At 37.1% G+C, this 6,000-nt stretch overlaps 1 protein-coding gene across 1 annotated transcript in view; it reads left to right on the top strand.

Annotated features, from left to right (window-relative positions):
- The first annotated feature begins 720 nt into the window (after positions 1–720).
- Positions 721–6,000, top strand: part of GRIK4 (glutamate ionotropic receptor kainate type subunit 4) — a 777,161-nt gene continuing 771,881 nt past the window's right edge. Inside the window, exon 1 of the mRNA XM_053691193.1 lies at positions 721–836. The gene's annotated coding sequence lies outside the window, so the exon portion shown is untranslated. The remainder of the gene's footprint in view (positions 837–6,000) is intronic.

The raw sequence follows: 6,000 nt of genomic DNA, 5'->3' as shown, positions 1-6,000 counted from the left end.
TGGCTTCTAAGCCAAGGCAGTGTGGGATATTAGTATGAAGTGCCGTAACATCTACAGTCACCCAAAAGAACCCATCCTCCCATTTCAAATTGGTCATTTTGGCTATGGTGTCTGCAGTATCCTTCATCATTGGTACAATAGGCTGCAGAAAATAGTCCACATATTCTGAAAGGGAAGATGTTAGGGAATCAGTCCCAGAAATTATATACAAATATTGTCTATATATATATACTATTAGGTTTTTCTCATATCTATAGAAAGAATACAAAAAAAATAATTTTCTCCTTTTTTTTTGCTTAAATGTATATTAGTGTGTCCTATTACCATTATTATTATTATTATTTATGGGAGTAAAGTATTTTAAAATTTATTGGGTAAATCTTAATATAGCAACTTAATTGCTATTATTAGGGCTTCTATTAATACTATAGTTTATATAGGAGCCATTGAAGTAATATGTTTTTAGAGTTTTTAAATTGATATATTTATTTTTAAATATTTACATTATGGTCTTATACCTATTATTATAATGTATTGAGGATTCCGGTATTGCTGCGAGTATCACAAGAGACAGCTGGGTTATTCCATTTGGACAGCTGATTATGCGTCCATAGCAACCGATTGCTCCACTCTACTCCCTGGTGCTTAAGTCACCCAAATAATGTAATGACGTTGACGCTAGTAGCGCTCCTCGCAACAACCTGTAAACCAGGAAGTAACGCCCACTAGATGAACGTTATCGGTCAGCTGAAGCGAAATTTAAGGACTACGGTCACTGCTTTCCCCTACACCTCTGAAGAAGAAGGGAATATATTCAGTATCACCCTTCGAAACGCGTAAGGTTTAGATTTAGATTTAAATACTTGGTCACTTGCTTTTATTTATAGAGCATTTCCCAGTAGCTACTTGATTTTATGAAACTGAACTTTTGCTGCTGCTGCTGTTGTTGTTGAGTTGTCGTATGTAGAAATCACCTGTAACTTGTGCTGTGTATATACCTCATAATTGTGAGGGTTTTAAATGTAAGTGTGATCATCACTTGTGTGTATTCTTTATTATATTAAACAGTGTTACGCTATGAGCTGTTTCTTTGGTTTTGTCTTCTTACATCATGACTGAGAGACTGACCCTAATAGAATACTGAGGTGGAAAAAAGTCCACACGACACCACACTTTGACTGCTGGAGATTTGTCTCTTCTGATACTTTGAAAGAACCATCTCCATTCTATCAATTTCCATACTCTGGGAGGTGCCAAGTACTTGACTGACACACCTTATACTTACCTCATATGCGGCTAGATTACGAGTCTTGCGTTAGCCTTAAAAAGCAGTGTTGAGGGGTCCCAACGCTGCTTTTTAACGCCCGCTGGTATTACGAGTCAGGCAGGTAAGGGTCTACAGCTCACTTTTTTTCTGCGATTTTAGCTTACCGCAAATCCCCTTACGTCAATTGCGTATCCTATCTTTTTAATGGGATTTGCCTAACGCCAGTATTACGATCGCCTAAAAAAGTGAGCGGTAGAACCTCTCCTGGCAAGACTCCTACCGCATTTAAAAGTCAGTAGTTAAGAGTTTTATGGGCTAACGCCGGAACATAAAGCTCTTAACTAAAGTGCTAAAAGTACACTAACACCCATAAACTACCTATTAACCCCTAAACTGAGCCCCCCCCCCACATCGGAAACACTTAAATAAAATGTTTAACCCCTAATCTGCCACCCCCAACATCGCCGCCACTATACTAAATTTATTAACCCCTAAACCGCCGCACTCCCGCCTTGCAAACACTAGTTAATTTTTACTAACCCCTAATCTGCGTCCCTAACATAGCCAACACCTACCTACATTTATTAACCCCTAGTCTTCTGACCCCAACGTCGCCGCTACTATATTAAATTTATTAACCCCTAAACCTAAGTCTAACCCCCCCTAACTTAAATATAATTTAAATTAAACAAAATAAATAAATTTATTAACCCCTAATCTGCCACTCCCGACATCGCCGCCACTATAATAAACATATTAACCCCTAAACCGCTGCACTCCTTCATCACAAACACTAGTTACATATTATTAACCCCTAATCTGCCGCCCCTAACATCGCCGACACCTACCTACATTTATTAACCCCTAATCTGTCGCCCCAACACTAAATTTATTAACCCCTAAACCTAAGTCTAACCCTAACCCTAACACCTCCTAACTTAAATATAATTATAATAAATCTAAATAAAACCTACTATCATTACTTAAATAATTCCTATTTAAAACTAAATACTTACCAATAAAATAAACCCTAAGCTAGTTACAATATAACTAATAGTTACATTGTAGCTATCTTAGGATTTATATTTATTTTACAGGCAACTTTGTATTTATTTTAACTAGGTAGAATAGTTATTAAATAGTTATTAACTATTTAATAACTACCTAGCTGAAATAAGTACAAAAGTACCTGTAAAATAAACCCTAACCTAAATTACAATTTCACCTAACACTACACTATAATTAAACTAATTACCTAAACTACCTACAATTAATTACAATTAAATTAAATAAACTAAATTATGAAAAAAACAAACACTAAATTACAGGAAAAAAAAAAGAATTACAAGAATTTTAAACTAATTACACCTAATCTAATCCTCCTAATAAAATAAAAAAGCCCCCCAAAATAATAAAATTCCCTACCCTATACTAAATTACAAATAGCCCTTAAAAGGGCCTTTTGCAGGGCATTGCCACAAAGTAATCAGCTCTTTTACCTGTAAAAAAAAATACAATACTCCCAACATTAAAACCCACCACCCACACACCCAACACTACTCTAAAATCCACCCAATCCCCCCTTAAAAAACCTAACACTAACCCCTTGAAGATCACCCTACCTTGAGCCATCTTCACCCAGCCGGGCACAAGTGGACCTCCAGAGGGGAAGAAGTCTTCATCCTATCCGGCCAGAAGAGGACATCCAGACCAGCAGAAGGCTTCATCCAGGCGGCATCTTCTATCTTCATCCTTCCGGAGCGGAGCGGGTCCATCTTCAAGACATCCGACGTGGAGCATCCTCTTCATCCGACGGCCGACGACTGAATGACTGGTCCTTTAAGTGACGTCATCCAAATTGGCGTACCTTGAATTCCGATTGGCTGATAGAATCCTATCAGCCAATCGAAATTTAGGTAGGAAAAATCCTATTGGCTGATTCAATCAGCCAATAGGATTGAAGTTCAATCCGATTGGCTGATCCAATCAGCCAATAGGATTGAGCTCGCATTATATTGGCTGTTCCAATCAGCCAATAGAATGTGAGGTCAATCCTATTGGCTGATTGCATCAGCCAATAGGATTTTTCCTACCTTAATTCTGATTGGCTGATAGGATTCTATCAGCCAATCGGAATTCAAGGGACACCATCTTGGATGACATCACTTAAAGGACCAGTCATTCAGTCGTCGTCCGTTGGATGAAGAGGATGCTCCGCGTCGGATGTCTTGAAGATGGACCCGCTCCGCTCCGGAAGGATGAAGATAGAAGATGCCACCTGGATGAAGCCTTCTGCCGGTCTGGATGTCCTCTTCTGGCCAGATAGGATGAAGACTTCTTCCCCTCTGGAGGACCACTTGTGCCCGGCTGGGTGAAGATGGCTCAAGGTAGGGTGATCTTCAAGGGGGTAGTGTTAGGTTTTTTTAAGGGGGGATTGGGTCGGTTTTAGAGTAGGGTTGGGTGTGTGGGTGGTGGATTTAATGTTGGGGGGGTATTGTATTTTTTTTACAGGTGAAAGAGATGATTACTTTGGGGCAATGCCCTGCAAAAGGCCCTTTTAAGGGCTATTTGTAATTTATTATAGGGTAGGGAATTGTATTATTTTGGGGGGCTTTTTTATTTTATTAGGGAATTCGATTAGGTGTAATTAGTTTAAAATTCTTTTAATTCTTTTTTTTTTCTGTAATTTAGTATTTGTTTTTTTTCGTAATTTAGTTTATTTAATTTAATTGTAATTAACTGTAGGTAGTTTAGGTAATTAGTTTAATTATAGTGTAGTGTTAGGTGTAATTGTAACTTAGGTTAGGGTTTATTTTACAGGTACTTTTGTACTTATTTTAACTAGGTAGCTATTAAATAGTTAATAACTATTTAATAACTATTGTACCTAGTTAAAATAAATACAAAGTTGCCTGTAAAATAAATATAAACCCTAAGATAGCTACAATGTAACTATTAGTTATATTGTAGCTAGCTTAGGGTTTTATTTTACAGGTAAGTATTTAGTTTTAAATAGGAATAATTTATTTAATTGTAGTAAATTTATTTAGATGTATTTAAATTCTATTTAAGTTAGGGGGTGTTAGGGTTAGGGTTAGACTTAGGTTTAGGGGTTAATAAATGTATAATAGTGGCGGCGACGTTGGCGGGGCAGATTAGGGGTTAATAAATTTAATATAGTTGCGGCGACGTTGGGGGTGGCAGATTAGGGGTTAATAAATATAATGTAGGTGTCGGCAATGTTGGGGGCATCAGATTAGGGGTTAATAAATATAATGTAGGTGGCGGAGGTGTCCGGAGCGGCAGATTAGGGGTTAATAATATAATGAAGGTGTTAGCGATAGCAGGGGCATCAGATTAGGGGTTATTAAGTGTAAGATTAGGGGTATTTAGACTCGGGGTTCGTGTTAGGGTGTTAGGTGCAGACATAAAATTAATTTCCCCATAGGAAACAATGGGGCTGCGTTAGGAGCTGAACGCTGCTTTTTTGCAGGTGTTAGGTTTTTTTCCAGCCAGCTCAGCCCCATTGTTTCCTATGGGGAAATCGTGCACGAGCACATTTTGCCAGCTTACCGCTACCGTAAGGAACACTGGTATTGAGGTGAGATGTGGAGCTAAATTTTGCTCAATGCTCACTTTTCTGAGGCTAACGCCAGCTTGCAGAAAACCTGTAATACCAGCGTTGTCTTAAGTGAGCTGTAAGAAAAAAAGGAGCGTTAGCAACGCACCCCTGTTACCGCAAAACTCGTAATCTCGCCGATGGAATGGGGGCATTTGAAGTAAGTATACCTTGTCTCAACTGCCATTTTTCACAGTGACCTTGGTTGTCTGGGATGATGGGCTTCATGTGCTAATTTTATTTTAACTGTGATTTACTTTTATGTGTGTATGAAGTTTTTATGTATATCTTCTGAGATATTGATCATTTCTGTGGTATAGCGCCATCCTTATCCTTGTTGTTAGGCTATTTATAAATAAATATATATATGAGATACCAGTATCACAAACAAAAATCACATTTAAATATTGCACATTTATACTGTATATATCATTTTTATATTATATTGAACTATATTTACATTTCTATCAGGCTTATTACTATTTATTAACCAGGTGTGAGCTCACTTATTTCCGGTAAGGAAGCTTTCAGGAATGCTTTTACAAATTGATAATTTGGGCAGTGTCATTTTGTTTTTTAATTAACATTATTTTAATGCCCAATCACTTAACTGGACATCATAGTCAGAACTGAAATGTGCATTGGTGAATTACAATTTTAAATAGCGTTATTTTTGCAATATACTTGTTTTTGTAAAGCTATTATATTTCAAGGGGATACACACATATGCTGCACATGCACCAGAATTAGAATTAAATTCCAATCCTGCTAAGAGAGTTGGTGATGTATGGTCTGAAAATGGACTCATAACACAGAACCACTACCGTACCCCATGACTGAGAGTGGAAGGGGCATGAGCAGTATATAAATATGCCACTGAAACAGTGATACTAGAATCATTACATGTATATTGTAAAAATGCTTCTATTCAGCATTATAATACACTCCTGCACATTTCAGTTTTGGCTGTTATCTCCCTTTAATTAGGAATATAAAAGGGGCAAGAAACACCAACATTTTATTTTGTAAATCAGACAGAACATACAGTTAAAAAAAATGAATTTTACTTCTTTTATCAAATTTGCTTAGTTGTATTCTTTATTGCAGTGATACC

The sequence above is a fragment of the Bombina bombina genome, chromosome 8, assembly GCF_027579735.1.
Source record: "Bombina bombina isolate aBomBom1 chromosome 8, aBomBom1.pri, whole genome shotgun sequence".
NCBI lineage: Eukaryota > Metazoa > Chordata > Amphibia > Anura > Bombinatoridae > Bombina > Bombina bombina.
The sequence above is the reverse complement of the archived record's forward strand: the minus strand, read 5'-3'. Positions and strand labels throughout refer to the sequence as shown.